This window comes from Triturus cristatus, chromosome 11 (genome assembly GCF_964204655.1).
Source record: "Triturus cristatus chromosome 11, aTriCri1.1, whole genome shotgun sequence".
In the NCBI taxonomy this organism is placed as follows: Eukaryota; Metazoa; Chordata; class Amphibia; order Caudata; family Salamandridae; genus Triturus; species Triturus cristatus.
Window position 1 is genome coordinate 377496176 of NC_140594.1, and position 20017 is coordinate 377516192.

A 20017-nucleotide genomic window follows, 5' to 3' on the forward strand; every position below is an offset into this window, starting at 1 on the left:
TTTGGATGACCCTACACCTTTACGCACCTTATTTTTGCACTTAGTTGACTTAAATGAACCTATTATTATGGGAGGTGACTTTAATGTCTTTTTAGATCTAGCACAGGATACAACCTCTAAGAGGGCATCTCTAGCAGCTACCAAAATGAGAAAGATCTTGAAACACCTAATTCAGGAAATAGGCCTTATTGATATTTGGACGTTTATGGGCTCTACTAAGGGGGCAGAGGGGGGAAAATTCACTTTTCATAACAAAAAACATGGACACCGATCTGGGATCGATTTTTTTCTGGTAGGCCCTGCTATTAGTAACAATACTAAAAAAAAGTCACTCATATCCCTGAACATCTATCCGACCATTCGACAGTTTCACTTGAGATTTTGTTCAAAGATAAGACACCTGAGCGGCGCTGGACTTTGAATCGAACCTTACTTTCAGATATGTCCCTAGTTAATAATCTGAAAAAACAACGAATGAGTTTTTTTTCTTTGAATCTTGATTCTGCTCCCTTAAATAAGGTATGGGATACATACAAAGCCTATCTTAGAGGTATTCTAGCCAGTATAAGTGTATCACAAAACAAAAAGGTCAGGGAGGAAATCAAAACCTTAGAAGATGCAATCAAACCATTACAAGGCACTATAGGGTATACCTCAAACACAATAATTAAATCGTGCTTAGAAGCTGATAAAGGCAAAGGCTAATCTAGCTGATTATCTGAAAGTCAGGGTGAAACGAAAGTGGGAAGCCAGCAGACTTGCCAATTATGAATATGCGAAAGGGTGTGGCAAATTATTGGCCTGGAAGACTAAAGCTAATCAGGCTAGAAATTCCATCAAAGAATTAAAATGCAGAGTCACTGGGAATATTATCTCTGAGGATGGGGAGATTGAACATGCATTTGCTCAGATTTTCCAGGACTTATACACAGAAGATATAGCTCCTAGTAAGGAACAGATAGAAGTGTTCTTCCGGGATTTAGACCTTCCTTCCCTTAATGAAGAAACTAGATGTGACTGAAATGCCCCTATTACAATAGCAGAAGTCTATAACATAATAAATAGCCTAAAAAAAGGTAAAGCTGAAGGGCTGGGCGCCCTCCCCAATAAAATCTACACCCTACTGAAAGAAGATTTGGCCCCAATTTTGCTTAAGCTTTTTAACTCAGTTTATACTCTAAAAATCAGGACCTTCCTCCTTCTTGGGACCTAGCCACCATAATAATTCTTCTCAAACCTAATAAGAACCCGAGGGTCTGCGAGTCGTATAGACCGATTTCTCTCCTTAATAGTGACTATAAGCTATACACGCAGATTCTCACTGAAAGGTTAGATCGGTTGGTTAGTCCATTGATACATAGTGACCAGAAGGGCTTCATGAAGAGGAGGCAACTACATGGATATGACATGAGTTATTAGGCACAATAGATCTGGCAACAGAATATGGCAAACCCTTGACGGTGATGACATGTGACGCTGCAAAAGCCTTTGATAGGGTTAGCGGGCCTTTTCTCCAAGAGGTGATCCAGCGTTTTAATCTGGGACAAACATTTGTATCAGCAATTAAGGCTCTTTGTAAAAACCCAATGGCTAGAGGGCTGGTTAATGGGAATCTCTATAAACAGTTAAATATTGGTAGGGGTACCAGACAGCAGCGGCGTCACTATGGGGGGGCGGGGGGTGCGGACCACACCGGGTGACACCCTCACATCGGGTGACACCAACAGGGCCGGTGTGCGCCTAGCAACCTAACCTTTCAGGAGGAGGAGGTGCCTGTGCGCAGCGCGCACTGTCTCCTCTCCTTTCTTTTATTTGCTTCCCTGTGAAATGGATCCAAAAAAGAAAATCACTTTTGCCGGAAATCAATGTCGTATTTTTCTGACATTTAATTCCAAAGTGCAGCATCTGGAATAAAAGTTTAAAAATATGAAAAATAAATAACTAAATAAAGTAAGACAGAGTGGTAGCAAACTGGCCAGATTGATTTTATTCACTATTCACACCCAAACACATTAGCGCCACTTTTACAGTTTGCCAGTGAAGCGCTATTTTTGTTGTCTTGGCTTTGTTTTCCCTGGGCTTGGAACTAGTGCACCAATCCTGGAGGAACTGCAATGTGAGGATTGAAAAACAAAATTTGTACTGCTGCTCTGTATCTAGGGATGTTGTCTTTTTTTTACCATACTGCTTACGTTTTGTAAGGATATAAGCAATGGCCATTGAAATGGGTCCATTCAGGGCCCTGTTGTCATGTCCTTAACTTGTCAGGCAAAAGCACTCACTGATTTCTGAACAGTGAGTGTAAAAGCGTTAAGGTAACCATGTTGTTCCTGCTTACATTTCACATGGTTTGCAAAATTTTGCATTCCCTATGATTGTTTGCTTTTTCCAGGATGCTGTCATTTATTTTGTAGGCCACATATGGCTCTTGCCCAGTGCGTAATTTAAATTGAGCCGCATCCAGGTGTTTATAGCGGGCAACAACTGGGTTGTAGTTGAAGGCAGTCTGAGTTTTTCTCAGTGGGGCAGTATGGTGTTCAGTGGGGGAGAGGATGTGGCACTATGGCCAGAGCTGCTGAATTTGGAACTGGGGAACCAGGTTCAGCCTTAATAACCAGTCCGCCAGACCACTCTCCTGAGAGAGCACTATCTCATGCTAGACCTTAGAAGGCTTTGCAAGACATTAGAAGCCCCGGTGTCGTAGCACCAGTAGGTGGACCCTAGCATGACAAGTGTAGGTTAACCTTCAAGGCTTGTCCACCACTATTCATACTGAAGTTCACCTCCAGTCTTGCGGGCAGGCCTATGAAGCAGTACACCCTAGAACAACAGTGACCCTGTCACTGAGATCACAGGGCCCTTGAGAAGGGCCAGCTCTAGGGCGGTGCAACCGGTGTGACCGCACCAGGTGCTGACTTTAGGTGGAGGCATAAGTTTTGCAAGTATATTATGGTTTTAAAAGCACTTGCTGCCTCCTTCCTGGCCTCCAGTAATTTTCAGTAACAATAAAAATGTCATGATGACTCTGATGATTAATGTTCTTCCTAGAGAGAGATCGGAATTTTGTCTAATGGAAGATTTGACTCATGGAAAGGTAGCTCAGAGGGTTAATGTACCTGCTGCAAAGAACATGTACCATGCAGATCACAAAGTGCACATAATGTAAATAGGCCAGTGGGCTACTGCTTTTGTCAGAGAGATCCTTTTGTTACTTGCAGTTTATAAGTTAAAATCCTAACATAGAACAGTGAGCTATTAACTGTCATCTACTCCGCAACAACACAATCACATTTTTTATTAACTTTTGATACGTTTGAGCTACAAACAATTTATTAGTTTAAATGGTCAGATCATGCTGCAGATCTTGCATTATGAGTCAAATATGGCAGAGACATTTTTATTTAGAAAACATTTGCAAACTAGGATTTTTAGCCATTCATGTTTAAACTCCTGTTTTGGAAAAGGGAGAAGTGCTGATGACAGAAACTCCATTGTTCGGAGACAAATGGCTTGTGCTTCCACATTTTATCGTATTTGGGGACTGTGATTAGAAGCATATCCCACTTTGTGAATACATTTTACTGTCAATAACTCATTATAACCTTAAATAATCATGTGTATCCATTGGTTGATAAAACTGGGCAGTGAAACCAAACAAATACAAAACATTGGGATGTTTGAGCATTCTGGCCACGCCTCTGGCTCTGCCCACTGATCCAATCCTTGGGTTATTCCCGCCCTCTGATTCTCCGCCCACAGTTCCCCTACTTTTTTTCCCCCACTTCGACCACTGATATATCATGTTGCTGGATAGTGGGAACACCACACCAGTAAAAAGTACCATACCTATGATATTATAAATTCCAATAAACTGTTGACTAGCAGGTAGCCCACTGTACAACCTGATTAATGAGTCATTATCACACTGTTGTTAACAGACACATTTTGTAAATATAGGACCTACATTTACAAATGTTACTAAGGATTCTGTATGGTCCCGTTATTTGCCAACTGTGTCCACTGGCGGACTCGGAGCGGAGGAGGTCCATGCGGTAAGTCGTGAGGGGGTGACACCATGAGTTACCCCCACCGGGTGACACCAACCCTAGTGACGCCACTGCCAGACAGGGATGCCCTCTTTCTCCATTGTTATTCAATCTTTATATCGAACCATGGGCTACAAAATTAAGAGCATGTAGGAACATACTTCCATTTTCATGTAACAGTTGGAAAAAGAAAATTGGGCTTTACGCTGATGACTTAATGATTTTTACGGGCCACTTACACTTGTCGTTACCAGCTATTTAGGAAACGCTTCGGCAAAATATCTGGTTATGCTGTTAATCAACAGAAAACCGAGTTCATGCAATGGAATACAAACTACCAGGGCGATCTAATTAGACAAAATATCAGATATTTAGGGATTCAAGTGGTCCAAAATTTGAAGAAACTAGGAAAAGTGAATTCTGATCTGGTCACTTCCAAAGTAAAGAAACAACTTCAGATCTGGGATTTCTTACCTTTATCTTTTTTAGGATAATCAAACCTTTTAAAAATGTCCATTCTACCCAAATATACTTTCTTATTCAATACTATCCCTTTAGAATTTAAGAAGGAGGCGGTAAAGAAAGTACAAGGACTCTTTTCTAGATTTATATGGGGGAAACAAAGCCTTCAGGGAGCGTGAGGGGATTGAAATCTCCTCAGGCTCCCTGAAGTCTCTGTTCACAGCCAGAGCTGTGAACCAAGGCACATTGGAATGTTGGTGTTTCGGGCTTATACCAGCCATTATAAGCCCGGAGCACTCCATTGTTTTCAATGGAGCTCCCAACATTCCAATGTTCTAATATGGTTTATGCTTAGTCCAGTGATTATCCATCAGAAATATCGTTTTTTTTTTTAGATTACAGGGGAGATGGATTGGCATTCTCTCTGGGGCAATCTGTAAGTCCCTGTATAATTGGAGTAAAAGGATGGGCGGCAAGGTATTGGGAACCCGAGATATGATTCATCCCCTCCTTTTATGGAGTGAACGTGTATTTCCCTTTATTGAATTGAGACATCTGGAATCCTTTTTTATCTCCAAGTATATATTGATTTGATAAATGAGGACTTAAATAAATACATAAATACATTTTAAGAGTGTGTTTTTGATTTCTAGGGTTGGGTCCCTGCCGAGTTTCCTGTAGTATGTCTGGTCCTTCTTGTAACCTTCTTGAAAATATTGTTCTGTACTCAGAATAACAATCGCTCCACTTTTATCAGCAGTCTTGATTTCCATCTTTTTTTTATTTTGAAGTTCTGTTAGGGCCTGTCTTTGAACGTGTCATAGGTTGGGGTTTATCATCTTCTTTCTCTTTTCATGTTGTGTAATTTCCGAAAGCACAATTTTTTCAGTTATCATTGTTTCTGATTACATTTCTAAGGACAGGGGACCAAAATGTAGATGATCCATCAATCTACTGATCTGATCACAAAATTTTGAATTTGCATTCGTACTTGAGTCCTGCAGTTCTGCTGCAGGACCAACTGTCCAGATGGAACTAACTTTTGAACCTTAATTTCTCAAGACACACGTAATGGATTTATACCAAATCACAACAAAAAAAAACTCATTCCGAGTAAAGATTGAACTTTCTACCAAATTTTGTTTAATTCTTTTGAGCCATTTTTTCTGTATTGCTGTCTAAAATTGCTTTGGGAAATTAAATGCAGAATGCACGTTTTGTGGCCTTTTATTGTTTTTTTTGTTGTTACCTTGATGCTTCACCCCAAAACTTTCTCGAAAGGAAAGAAGGTGGATATTAGGGGACCATTTGCCAAACAGGAAAAAAGTTTTTACCAAACAAAAAACCTTCTTATGGAAACTCTGACCTCACTATAACTGCACAGTGATGACTGTCATTGTGTAAAAAATAAAAACTATAAAAATATGTATATATATATATATATAGAGAGAGAGAGAGAGAGAACAGATAACTGGTTTTAGTATTGTCACTTGAACACAGCAATGGCAATATAGGACCATATTACACATGTTACCCGGTATTTGTTTTGATATTACATGATTTATTAATTGATTTTAGTAATCCTTAAGAAGATTTGATCATCAATAATCTGGTATTTATTTTTTGCCTGAGACTGCAGAAGAGTCTGTTAACATTTTCAGAAATGTGTATTTTTGTTGGGGAAATATGCTAATATTTAATTTGTGTAGTATTCAACAATGTATATTATTAAATGACAACTTTTAAAATGCAAAGCACATTTTAGGGTAATTAAAAGACACTGTAAAATGTGCTACTTTTTAATAGTACATGCATAAAAAATGAAAAAGTGCAAAGTGGGACAATGTAACTTTTTTCGAGAGGGTTCTATTTTTACAATTTTTATTTTCACACACTGGGAAGCATTAATTGCATTGCTGATTAATGCTCTGAGAGCAGCACTGTTATTGGGAAAGCATTTTCTGTTTTTTAACAGCACTGAAAGGAAGACAAAATGGTGTGTAAAACCTCTATTTAACTTTGTATTTGTTTGGGAAATTAAATATACTGCAAACGAATTCAGCCCTGTGGTATCAGTCAGTTAGACTTTTTCTGTGCGAAATAGAAGATTTGAAACCACTGGCAGGCATTCAATAGGGTTGAATATCCATCCACCCACTCCTCCACACACACCCCTCCACACCCACGCAACCATCTGTCTCTGCCTGCCCGCCCGCCCGACTGTCTAAATAGTTATCTATATATAATATTAATTTAAAAGAACAAAGATTAAAGTTTAGTTTTAGTTAGGAAAGCTTTTTTCCCTTTACAAACCAGACTTAAATTACACAAACTTTATACATTTTAAAGTTATAGTTATAACTTTTATTTACAATTTATCCACCACCTTCAAAGTATTATAAGTAGTGTACGTCTATACATAATCTTTTCAGCTTGCTAACCAGTAACTGTAACTCACCCCTTTACAATGCACTGCGTTGTGACATATTATGCCATTTGAGATATTATTAGTGTTTTATGAATGCTGTGGTTTCACATGCTATAAGTAATGTAGTATGTAACAGTATAGCCAGTGCATGGAGAAGACATGAGTTACATTTAATGTAGTATGGCGAGTGATGTGAGAAGATTGTGTTCGGGGGTGTGTGAGTTACAGGAAATTGAAGGTGGTGCGTAACAGTAACTATTTTTAATGTTTGTCTGTTTTAAGCTGGGTTTGTATAAAAAGAATAAATAAAGTACTGCTAACTATAAATTAGCCTTAACCTTTGGTTCTTTCATTGTATGTTAATGGTTTTAAATTTTTAATAAAAATGAGTTTCATATCATAGTGTGAAGTGACATTCATTGGAGTTTCATTAAGTGGAATGTCGTACAGTACAGTAAAGGAGAGTGTTATAGAGTCTAGTGTCATAGAGGAATATTTCTGAGTGGAATAGAGTGGTGTGACATAGTGTACAGTGGAGTAACGTGTTAGTAATTGGAGTACTGTGTTATACAGTATAGTGTAGTGGCGTGTCATACAGTATTGGAAAGTGTTATAGAGTAGAATGGCATAGTCTAGTAGAATTTTGTGGAGTGGTGTACAGTACAGTGTTTTAGAGTATGGTCGAGTAGATTGGTATACAGTGTTATAGAGTAGAATGGAATAAAGTGGCGTACAGTGGAGTAGAGTGGAATTTTGTGCCATAGAGTAGAGAGTAGTAAATTGGGGTGCAGTGGCATACAAAGAGTTGCGTACAGTGAAATCTAGTGGACTAGATTTTTGTAGAGCGGCGTGGATTAGAGGGTTGTACAGTGGCATACATTATAGCACAGTGTTATAAAATGGAGTGTAGGGGTATAGACTGGAGTAGAGTGGCATACTGCATAGTAGAGTGAAGTAACATAGATTACAGTATTGTGGAGCTGTGTAGAGTGAACTGTTAAAGTGTAGTCGAGTGGAGTGGAGTGGGTAACATAGTGTTGAGTAAAGTATAATATAGTGTATGGCCATGTCGTACAGTAGAGTGGCATGGAGTGGAATGTAGTAGTGTAGAGTCGAGTAAATTGCTATAAGTTGGAGTGGTGTCTCTTACAGTAAAGTGGAGTGCTGTGTGTTGTGTAGTGGAATAGAGTATTTTATAATGGAGTGTACAGGCATAGAGTAGAGTATAGAGTTGGACAGTAGAGTGTACAGGGATAGAGTGGAGTAGAGTGCATAAAGTGTAGTAGACTTTTATAGAGTGGCGTTATATAAAGTGGAGGAGAGTATTGAGCAGTGGAGTGTCGTTGATTGGAGTGGCATACACCGTAGCATCTTAGGGGGGATTACCGTACAGTGGGGTAGTGTTAGAATCCGGGGTCTCTGGTTGGCACAGGTATGCACTTGCGACAAGCAGGGACCCTTTCCTCTAAGTCAGGGCGTAGGATCACCTCTTTAAAAATAACCCCTGCTCACCCTCTAGGAAACGTGGCGCGAGCAGTCAGGCTAGATTCCAGAGGGCATTAGGTTAAGCGTTTCAAGTTGTCCCACACAATAATCACCTCCCCACCACACAAAGACACAAGGCTGTATTTCTGTAAAAATATAGGTCTTTATATAAAAGATTTCTTTCAGGCAGGATATCAAAAATACAGTCTATCACTTCCAATAATGTTCCAGTTACTTGTAATGCTTGTAGGCAGTCCACAGATGTTAAAATGGCAAAGTTCTGATCAAAATAAGGTTATTTGGGGTGTTGTGCGCTTCGTAGCGCCTCAGGTACGCTTCGTACCGCTGTTTGGGGACGTCGTGCCAAGTCTCACGCTTCCCGCGTGAGTACGCGTATGCAGGCAGTGAACCAGACGGGCCGTACCTACGTAGGTACGTGTCGAACTTGATCCAGGCTTCGTTTGCTGAGTCCCACGCTTCCCGCGTGAGCACCGGCAATAGGTTTCAATGCTGTTCGGTTCAAAGCAGGTACGGTTCGAACTACGCTGCTTCAGAGGCCAGTACGGTTCGAACTAAAGGCAGGTACGGCTCAAACTATAATACTGCAGGGGCCAGTACGGTTCGAACTAAAGGCAGGTACGGCTCGAACTATAATATTGCAGAGGCCCGTACGGTTCAAACTGAAGGCAGGTACGGCTCGAACTATAAAATTGCAGAGGCCAGTACGGTTCAAACTAAAGGCTAGTACGGCTCAAACTATAATATTGCAGAGGCCAGTACGGTCCGTACAACGGCAAGTACGGGCCGTATTTCCGCGCACAGCTCCCAAATAGTTCCAAAGCAGGTACGGCTCGTACGTAGGCAAGTACGGGCCGTACTTTTAGCGCGATTGTCCCAAATACCTTCTTTTCCTCACGGGGATGGTCACGGCAGCCTCGGGTTTCCACGGGGAGGGGTCCCACGTCGCGGTGTCGTCCCTCAAGGTCAGAGGGCGGCTGTGCTTCGTGGCACCCTCGCGGAAGGTCTCAGCCACACGATAGAAGGCAGAGGAGGGGAAGGCAGCTCCGGGGCAATCCTTAGCGCGTTGCAGCGCCGACGGCTTCTCAGTAGATCACCAGTAGATTGCAGGTCCTCGCGGTGATCTCGGCGGCGCGGGGTCGCCAAGGCTCGGTGCGCAGACACTCAGGGTCCTTTCCTTGCGGTGCGAGCTACGGCTCGGAGGGGCAGGTACTTGCGGTGCTGGGACCAGTTAGACAGGTCCTGGCGGTGCTCGTGGTAGCCCCAGGTGGCAGATGTTGCGGTGCTGGGAAAGGGGTAGAGGCACGCAGGTTTTCTGGGAGTCAGCTTCACAGGATTGCTTCCAGGCACTTCTCCTCTTCTGGGGGACAGGTAGCGCCCACTGTTCCTGGGGCGCAGATCAGGGGGCAAGTTCACCAGCAAGCCCTTGGAGATTGTTTAAAAGCACAAGTTGAATCAAAGTCTTTTTCTGTAGTCTTTTCCTCTCCTTCCAGCAGACAGGCACCCACTGCAGGCCAGTCTCTAAGGCAGAGAGACAGTATTCCTCCTTCAGCTTCTCCAGGTCCTTCTCCTTCAGGCAGAGGTTCGTCTTGGCGTAAACAGGATCTGATTTCTTAGGAGCAGGGCTCCTTCTTTTAAAGCGCAATTCTTTTGTTCTTTGTCGCCAGGGGGCCTGGCTCAGTCCAGTTTTGGAGCACTTTGTTGTGGTGACTCTGCTCTTTCCTTTCAGCAGCAGGGCAGAGACATCAGCCGCTCCACAGGGGGCGGAGCCGGCTTTGTGCTGGCAGTGCACAGGTCTATTCAAGAGTCAAGGTGCACTCCTCCCACCCATCCTGGTGTAATCTCTCTACCCACCACCTGGCAGCCAGCCTGTCTCCTGGAATTCCCCATCCCTGCTTCTTCCCTGTTACTAGGCAGAACACACACACACAGCGCAGAGGCGGGCTGAAATGGCCAGGTCAGTAAATACTAACTTTCTAAAAGTAGTATTTACAAACACAGGATATTAAAATAAACTTTACTAAAGAAGTATTTTATTATTCTGAGTTCAGGCGTACTAAACATGACTTTCTACCATACTCTATGAGTCCACTGGGATTACAGCATGTAGTAATTCCAGCAGCCCATTCTGGCCTATGGAGAGCAGGTAGCCTTCAATAGTGAAAAACGAAAATGGCTGTAATTCACTATTAAGACATGCCACACACATCAGGGCATGTCCTACCTTATGCCTACAATGCACCCTGCCCTTGGGCCTACCAGAGGGGTGACTAATATGTAGTTACGGGAAGGTTTAGGGACTGGCAAGTGGGTGCACTTGCGCAATCAGCGCAACAGTACCAGACCGCGCGCAGGTTCTGCAGTGGCAGACCCTAGGCACATTTTACTAGGTCGCTTCTGTGGGTGGCACAACCAGTGCTGCAAGCCCACCAGCGGTATTTGTATTTACAAGCCCTGGCACTCCTGGTGCACTTTACTAGGGGCTGACAGTAAACCAAATGAACCAATCATGGACACCAATCAATGTATACACTTTTCAAAGGGAGCACTTGCACTGTGGCACGGATTAGCAGTGGCATAGTGCCCTGAGCAGCTAACACCAACAAAACAAAATGAGGCACATCAGCAAAAAGTGGAAGGGAAACTCACGCCAAGGTGCCAGGTCTAACAGGTAGCATACAGTGGAATAGCGTATAGTGGAATACTGTTCAGTTGAGTGTAGAAGAGTGGGGTGACATAGTGTAGAATAACATAGAGTGGATTGGTGTACAATGGAGTAGAGTGTGGTAGAGTTCTGTAGAGTGGAGTTATATAGAGTGGAGAAGAGTGCACTGGAGTGGCATACAGTGGAATAGCAAGAATGTAGTGCAATACAGTGTAATAGCATACAGTGACGTGCAATACAGTCTGGTAGGGTAGACTGGAGTTGCGTACAGTTGAATGGCATAGAGCAGAGCGGCAAAGATTAAAGTTGCATACAGTGTAAATGCTTACAGTGAAGTGGTATATAGTGGAGTGGTGTAGAGTGAAACTTATGTTTGACATGCAGTAACTCTGACAAACCAAAGGACATTTCAAAGTTGCTGTATTGCCTCACTTAGGCAAATAACGCCTAGATATGAATCGGGTGAGATCTTAGTTAAAACTATCAACCCTTTTGCCACTCCCTCCTGCCAGGCATTTACTGAGAGGTGTGGTTGTTGTGATGAAACTCTTAGGGTGTGTCTGTAGTTTTGTGATTCTGTTTGAGTGTGGTGGTTACTCTATTTTCAAGAGAGTTGAGGTGTGATCTTTGCTTTAAACTGATGGTGTGAAAAATGGTTATTTTATTACCTATATAGATACATTTAGCGGCAATAGCATGTGTGTAGTTGGAGTTAAGTCGGAACTTCAGTAGAAAAGCATTCATTTCTTTTAATAACTTAGGCGCTGGATGACAAGTCTGCATGACTTTACCCAGTAAAAAAGTTCATCCACTTTGGGTTGGGCCTGGCATGCTCTGCATAGATCTGTCAAGTGGGGTCAAATCAGAAGAGGGGGTCAAAGAAATTGTCTTTTCCCATTTTATTTGTTGCTTCTTGATACAAAATTGAAAATGCCTTGACATAATTACCTGCTTTAATCCACTGAACAATTAAACAAATAATGAGCCGATGTCTATAATCCACAAGCTCGTGTGATTTATTCCACTTTTCTTTTTACTTTTTAGAAAAATGTTAGATGCATTTTCATCATGTCATCATAAAGGACAACAAAAAATTCAGACAGTTTTCTAACATTAACACTTCACAAATATACGTTTGACATCAAAAGTGGTACATAAATACATGAAATATACACATTTTACTACACAACATAGAACACCAGTCCTTGACTGAAAAATAACGATCACACTTAGGCGGAGAATGAATAAAGTCTACAGACACTGAATGTGTGATATCTCCTTCCTGTGCGTGCAGCTCTGGGACCTATAATTCTACGTGTTGTCGAAAGGAGAACAATTAATTGTGAGCTTTCTCCCTGAGCACTCTGGAAGTGTCTTGTCCCAAATGTCGAGGGCAACGTGTTTCCAACCCTGCAACCATTATGGGGGATTCATCAGGACCTGGACATGGTGGTGTCTGTTCAAAAGAAAACAAAAACAAGCATTTGCAATGCAATAGGTCTCGCATTTACGCGAGTTTAAGCTATTGGCATTGTAAATGACAATGCCTTTTATTTATGTTTTAAAAAACAAAACAAAAATGAAAGGCATCGTCATTTGCAATGTCAATAGCTCAAACTCTCGTAAATGCAAGACCTATTGCATTGCAAATGCTTGTTATTTAATTACGGTGGATTGGGCCCACCTCTACTCACCCCCACTCATCAATAATACACAAGGCGTTTCTGTTGATCGCTGCTTAATGAGTCTCCGCTTATGATAATTAAAGTCCCGGCAAATCAAACCTCGGAAGATGGCTGCGGATAGGGCGGCCTGCTGGGATAAAAAGTCGGGAAGTGGCACATTAGCTGTGGTGGCATGGAGAGAAGCAGTCCCGGCTCCAGGATTCGTGCTCTGAGAGGGCCATGCCATTGGAGCAGCAGGTATAGTAGCACCGGAACCTGGGGCCCCGAGGGGCCCATTGAATCCTGATAATTGTAGTCTTTTATTACCGCAAAAGCAGTCACAGGGCCAGGAGGGACCACTCATGCTGCGTAGTGGTGGGGTGGGGAGAGGGGGGAACACAAAAAAAATGAGCGGGGCGAGGGAGGGACTGCAGCGCTGCGTAATGGCACACAGCGTTCTAGGCGCAGAGTGCTTACCTCCGTACAGCAGAAGAGATTAGATGGTGGGTGGTGGGGAGAAAGGGCAAGACATGCATTAGGACATAAAAAGCATCGAAGACGTGATGCAATACGATTTATTTCAGGTCACATGGCAAAGAATGCTCTTATTTTTGGCCCTGTTATTGCCGTGAATAGAGTCATTAAAAGGTGACAGTGGACCAATCAGCGATAACTGCTGGTCTGCGAGGTTTCTTCAAGAAAACAAGTTATAGAACGTTGGTCGTTGTGACGTGTATGCAAAATCATGTAATAACGTCACTTGTCAACAGTCACAGGTCAAAGAGACGAGGTATGCGGAGTCCCTCCATACTGAGTTAAAGAGGGTTGGGAAGTACGTTTCTGCCTGGTGTGCATGTGCGTTAATTCGGAGTGGGGAACCCCTTGTTGGGTAATGAGCGCCGGGCTCTATAAGTCTGGAACTTCACAGAAACTCGCTAACATGATATAAATGAAGCTGCGAAAAAAAGTACCAAGGAAGATAAAAGACATAACAAAGGAAAAAGAAACAACGGGATAGAGAAACGATTAAATAAAGCACACGATTGAAGCAAAACGAGACAGAAAGAACAAGCGCGCACTGAAGCTGACGGAGTGGGAGGGGGAGTGGGGGCGGGCACGCAGGCTGACAAATGGTGCGATGAATCACGGCTAAAGTGAAAGCAAACAAGTGGTTGCAGGACTCCAAATGGTGCGCGCGCCCGGACGGGTCACATGCACTGTAGTTGGAGGCCTGCAAAGCCACTGTTTGCACTTCCAAAACGCGCTTACTATAAGTCTCGCCAGAGCAGCGCTAAAGCGCTGGTCAGGCGAGACCTAAAAACGGGGTGTGTGTTACTGACACCTAACTATCAAATTGTATATTGTCCACTGTTAAACCCCAAATTTATTCTGAATGTACCTCATTTAATATGTACTCCTCCTTAATAAGTTTGGTGAGGAATCAAAGGCGTAATTGTTTCCTGCCAAGAAAAATTATATAAATTGTTTGTTCATCATCTTTGTAGTGTGTTTAACATACATGTTTTAAACGGGGTGACTCGGGAACTTGCCTGGATCTTTTGGCGATATTGATTCAGTTGTTGTCAATTCCAACATTTTTCTGAGTAGAAATCTGTCAAGTATTGAGATGCCTGTTACTAAAAAAATACGTGCTTGCAATACATTTTGAATAAAGAGATGCCAGCTGTGTTTATAAAATAGGGCATTTTCCAAGAGCACAATGAGGTAATCTTAAACAGCACCGCAACTGCTCAATGTGCAGAAGAAACAAATGTATTAACGACATGCGCATATTTATGCTGGCGCGCCAGACTAAAGGTTATTTTAAGAGTTTAAATCCCAATGCAGCCCGGTTAAATCTACCGTGGCATTCTTCAAAATAAAGAAATACTTTAACTGACCCTTTTGAGAGTCGGGTACAGTTGCTTAAGCGTGCAACGGTTTGTATTGAAAAAATCTATTTGGTAATGCACGCTGGTGTCCGCTTCCTACACCAGGAGGGGAAAGGAACATTATCCAAACGCGGGTGAATCTACCGCAGCGTTCTCCAAAATAAATAAACGGACCCGTTTCAAAGTCGGGTGTAGTTGATTTCGAAATCGATCAGAAAAGACTGTGATCAGTTGCTGTTTGAAAGACAAAGATGGTATATGCATTCCGGTGTTAATAGTAAGCACTGGAATGAACTCTTTGAATGGGATGAAAAACATGATTGTGGCAAGGTGCATTGTGGGCAATTGAGTCCATACATGTATGGAGGCTTTTACACAGTTGAAAGCTTATGTTTTTGTCTATAATCTGGCGATCTCGGACATCTCATTTAACCCTTTTAAGACTGTATCAAACTTAATGATAAGATAGGCTTCTTTTGGTAGTAGCAGATTTTCTGGGTCACCTCCTCGAGGATTAGGTATGATGGCACAGAGCCCTGTCCACTTGAAATCCTTATCAGTTTGACATTTTTCCACATAATGATTCACAGTGGGAGCTGTTTTGTTTTTGATCCTGAAGCGATGTTGTACAATTCTTTGTTTGACCTCTTAGTTAGTTTTTCCGATATAGATCTTCTTGCATGGACATAGTATAGCATACACCACATTTCTGGTTTTGCAGTTAGTTAATTCATTATGTTGCCAACTAATATGGCCATCTGTAAAGGTGGTACCTTCTATTAAGTGCCAGTTGCTCTTAATGATCTCCATGCCTGTCACCAACAGATGTTGGTGATTTACCCGCATCTTGTTCGCCTCTGGTGCCTTGAGCGCAACCATGCCTGGAAGACTTGTATCTCCATGCACCCCAAGACTTTAAGGGCGCGGTCCATCAAGCTCCTTGCTGCTCGATGGGTGACGGTCCCATGGGGACTTTGTTCATCGAGGAGGCAAGCGTAGAGGAGTACATACCGTGGACCCCACCGCAACGCCCAACAGCACGCTGCCAGCTTCACTGACGCCGCTGTCCTGCCAACGACGGTGCACAGGACTACACCTCCCAGCCTCCTGTGCGCCACTGGGGCACTTCCGCCCGCCGTCGCGCCAGGAGGTGCAGAAAAGCGCGAGGCTTCCTCGGCAGAGCGGGGGACTTTGTTCATCGAGGAGGCATGCGTAGAGGAGTACATACCGTGGACCCCACCGCAACGCCCAACAGCACGCTGCCAGCTTCACTGACGCCGCTGTCCTGCCAACGACGGTGCAGAAGACTACACCTCCCAGCCTCCTGTGCGCCACTGGGGCACTTCCGCCCGCCGTCGCGCCAGGAGGCGCAGAAAAGCGCGAGGCTTCCTCCGCGTCGCGGGACGCGCGCGGGCGGTGCCGGGAGAAGCCCGGGACAAGGGCGGGACCGTCTGTGGCCGTCCGGGGCCGGAAGAGGCCGGGCTGGGCATACTATCTGCGATTGACATCAAGACAAGGTACTGTGTTTAGTGGCATTTGCTAGATAGAATCATGGTGAAAAAGAAGTCCACTGGAATTAAATCAAATGGGGTGGTAGGAGCAACCCTGGACTCATATCTGGTCAGAGCTGCTAGTGTTTTGACCGAGGAAATAGAAAGAACGGAAAGGCGCTTGTCGATGGGGGCAGGGAATAAGACATCAGCCATCATCCACGACAACCCTGACACCCCAGTCTTAAACACACAGCAGCAATCACCAGGCATCCCCAGGGATCTAGCAGATCAGCTAGAACACATGCCGTCTCCACCATACACTATTGAACATTGTGTGTCCACCTCTTCAACCCATACCCAAGAGCCCCCAGTTGTAGAGGTCTCTCCTTCCCCCCCGGTCTCAATTCAGACAAGACGTACTAGAGCGGGGGGTCTGGCTCCAGCTGGGCGACTAAAGAAACAGACTGCGGGCCGATCTGCTAAAACAGGCTTGGGTCCCCAGCCTCAAGTGGAGGTTTTACCTAACAAACTCTGGGCAGCAATTAAGAAAAAATTGGATGGTATATTGGCCCCCATTACTGACAGACTGACATCAATTGAGGCCAGATTTTCTTCATTGGAAGTGAAGCTTAGCACCATGCCATCAACCACGCAACATTCTACCCTGGAGTTGTCGGAAGCAAGAAATCATGACCAAGTTCAGTGCTCTGTGCCTGTGCTAACGAACGAAGCTCCTTTGAATGCTTCCCATTTGCTCCCTCAAGTGGCGGTAGGCTCTTCTACTCACATTCTGATTCCAACATCAACTATGCCTACCCAAAACCCCCAGATTGATAATGTTTATAACAACAAACCTCCTCCTATCGACCCTACCCCTACTATGAATGTGAACAAATCCTATGCAGGAAAAGGTCTTCCGTTTGTCAGAGAGGCCATCCCTTTGGTTCTCGTCCTTGCCAATGTTCCCCATCTAAGACCAGGCCAAGCAGAGACAACAACTGCGCTGATGGATAAAGCTTTACATTGGCTTAGTAGGAATATGAACTTTGGAGGAGTGGGTGGCCAGCAACAACTGGCAAGAGAAATTATAATGGCCAGACGTGTTCCATGGCTTGGTAACAACGCGAAAAATTTTGGGGGTGATTGTGTTGTTATAAATTTTGCTACTATGTATGTTTTACCCAATGTTCTTGTCAATCTATTGCCACCTCAGAAAAGGGATTCCGATATAATTCCACTCACATTGGAATTTTTTATTGGTAATCCCAGATCCCTAAGACACAATGTGATGCCAATATTATTTAATGGTCCAAATGTAGCTACTGGTAGGAGGGCACTTTTAAGTTTTTCTAGTGATCTTAGGCTAGAAAATAGATTTAATGCTTTGACCGATCTGGAGGAATGCGATTGACATAGGGGGAGTGACAACTACCCTACTCAAACGCATCCCCAAGTAAATACGCTGATCAGTGACAAAATTCTGGATGAAATAACTGCCTGTACCGGCACTCGAGTTGTCACGGACACCCCCACGAATAACCACCAAATAGTGGTATCTGTTTGTAATAGCCCATTTGAACAAGTGATGCCTTCTGGCAACATAGCAATTAATTCCTTGGCAAGCGAAAGGTGTAGGTCCCTACAAAATACTCCCAATAGTGGTTGCAAAATATCCATGATATCATGGAACATAGCAGGTATTGCCCAGAAAATGTTGTCTCCTGATTGGGGCAACTTTATTGACAAATATGATATTTGCCGATTTCAGGAGTCATGGGCTGTTGATCCTGTGTTTAGGGATGGATATCTAAATTTTTATATTCCTGCAAAAAAAAACCCTAAAGGGCGTCCTGTAGGTGGCCTTGTGGCCTGGGTTCGGCAAAACCTAGACTACAGTGTAGAATTGTTAAAATCCCCGGATAAAGATATTCTAGTGTTGAAACTCAGTAGGGCTAATGAGAGTACCCTTGCCATCTTTAATGTGTATGCTAGGGGTCAGAGGGAAGGACTCAGCTCAGAGACTATAATATCTCTGGACTCACAATTAGAAAATCTTCCCATTCACATTATTCCTATTGTAGCAGGGGATTTCAACACCACATTTGAACCATTGGGTAATGAGGTACAGGACCTATCATCAGAGCAAGACCTTAGATGGGGAATCCCAAGGCTTGACTTACCCCCTGTTAAAAGAAGGTCAAATGCTGCAATCCAACTTAAGGCGCTGTGTCTTGAAAGAGGCCTTAGGGCTGCAAATGGGCGTACCAGATCAGATCTGAAAGGAGAAATTACTTTTGATAATGGGCGCTCCACTAGCCGTATTGACTACATATTGATTGATCTTAGGATATGGCATAGACTTGATGACATGAAGGTAACATGGCGGCTCGAAAGTGATCACAACCCTCTATGTATTGATTTGTGGGCAACTATCAGGAAGGGAACAGTGACACAAACTGAGGGAACTATTACCTCGGATTTAGTGATCGCAAATGATAAACGGCATGTAAAATGGAACAAAATAGTTGAACATCCAGAAAAGTTGGAAGCCCTTAAAGCTGAAGTAGTCAAGAGTACCAACTTCCTTATGTCAAGAGTCAATAGTGATGATTTCCCACAAATTTTGCTAGAAGCCCATACTAGTCTATTTGATAACTTGAAAACTTATTTTTTATGTTTAAAACGTTTTTATTGAAACAAAACAAACCATGGGGGAGGGGGATAGGAGGTTAGGGTACATATAATACAATCAAAGAAAAAGGGGGTAACTCAAGAGGGTTGGCGATGGATAGCTCGATGGGCCAGGGGAAAAGCACAATAAATGAAAGGCTAAAATGCAATCTGTGGAATCCCTGCGTGCATATCCAACACCCCAAATCTGAGCAATGAAAGCCAGCATCAACTCAACGAGGCACAATCCACCCCCCCCCCCATCCCCCAGCCCCCCATTAAAGAAAGTAAGAAAGAAAAAACAATATCCCACCCCCCCCGTCCTATGGTCCCGCTCCAGATTAGTCCTCACCAAAAGGCCCCGCACCCCCCCCCCCCCCGGAGGGCCCCGTCTCACATGTGATCTAGTCCGCCGGGATCACCGGCGGCGTCAACCTGAGAAGCCTAAGATACCTCGGGCAGGTGAGCTCCCGGAATTCGGTGGACAGCAGCGCTAGAAAGGGTTGCCACAGCTCTTCAAATTGGTCTATCTCCCCCGCCACCGTAAGCGACAGCTTCTCCATTCCCAGCACATGCCAAAGCCTATGCAACCAGCCCGTGATGGAGGGGACAGTGGTGGTGCGCCAGTGGATAAGGATGTTCTGGACCGCAGACCCCAGCGCAATCGCGATCTGCCTGCCCCTGCGGGACTTCAGTGGGTACATTAGGTCATTGGGGAGGCCCAGCAGGACATACGCCGGGAAGCGCGGCAGCTCTATCCCAAAGTGCTTATCCACCTCGTCCAAAACTTCCTTCCAGTAAGCGGTCAGCACGGGGCAACCCCAAAGAATGTGTGAGAGGGTACCCTCCTGCCCGCAGCCCCGCCAGCACCCCTTGTCAGTGTGTTTATGCATTTCATACAGTCTCTCCGGGATGTAGTACCAATAAGTGGACACCTTGGTAAAGGTCTCCGTAAGGCCCGTGTGGTACGCAGAGTGCCGCGCCCGATACGCAATTTTGTCCCATTCCTTGTGGCTGAATGTCCTACCCAATTCCCTGTGCCAGCGCTCCCTCCCCGGGTTGTAATAGTGAAACGGCGGGGGTTGTAGGTACTTATACAGATCGGTAATTAGCTTAGCGTCGGAGGTCCGGGTGGCCAGCCACCTCTCATACGGTGTAATTTGACGAGCGGCGGTGTCACGCACTTGGGGCTGG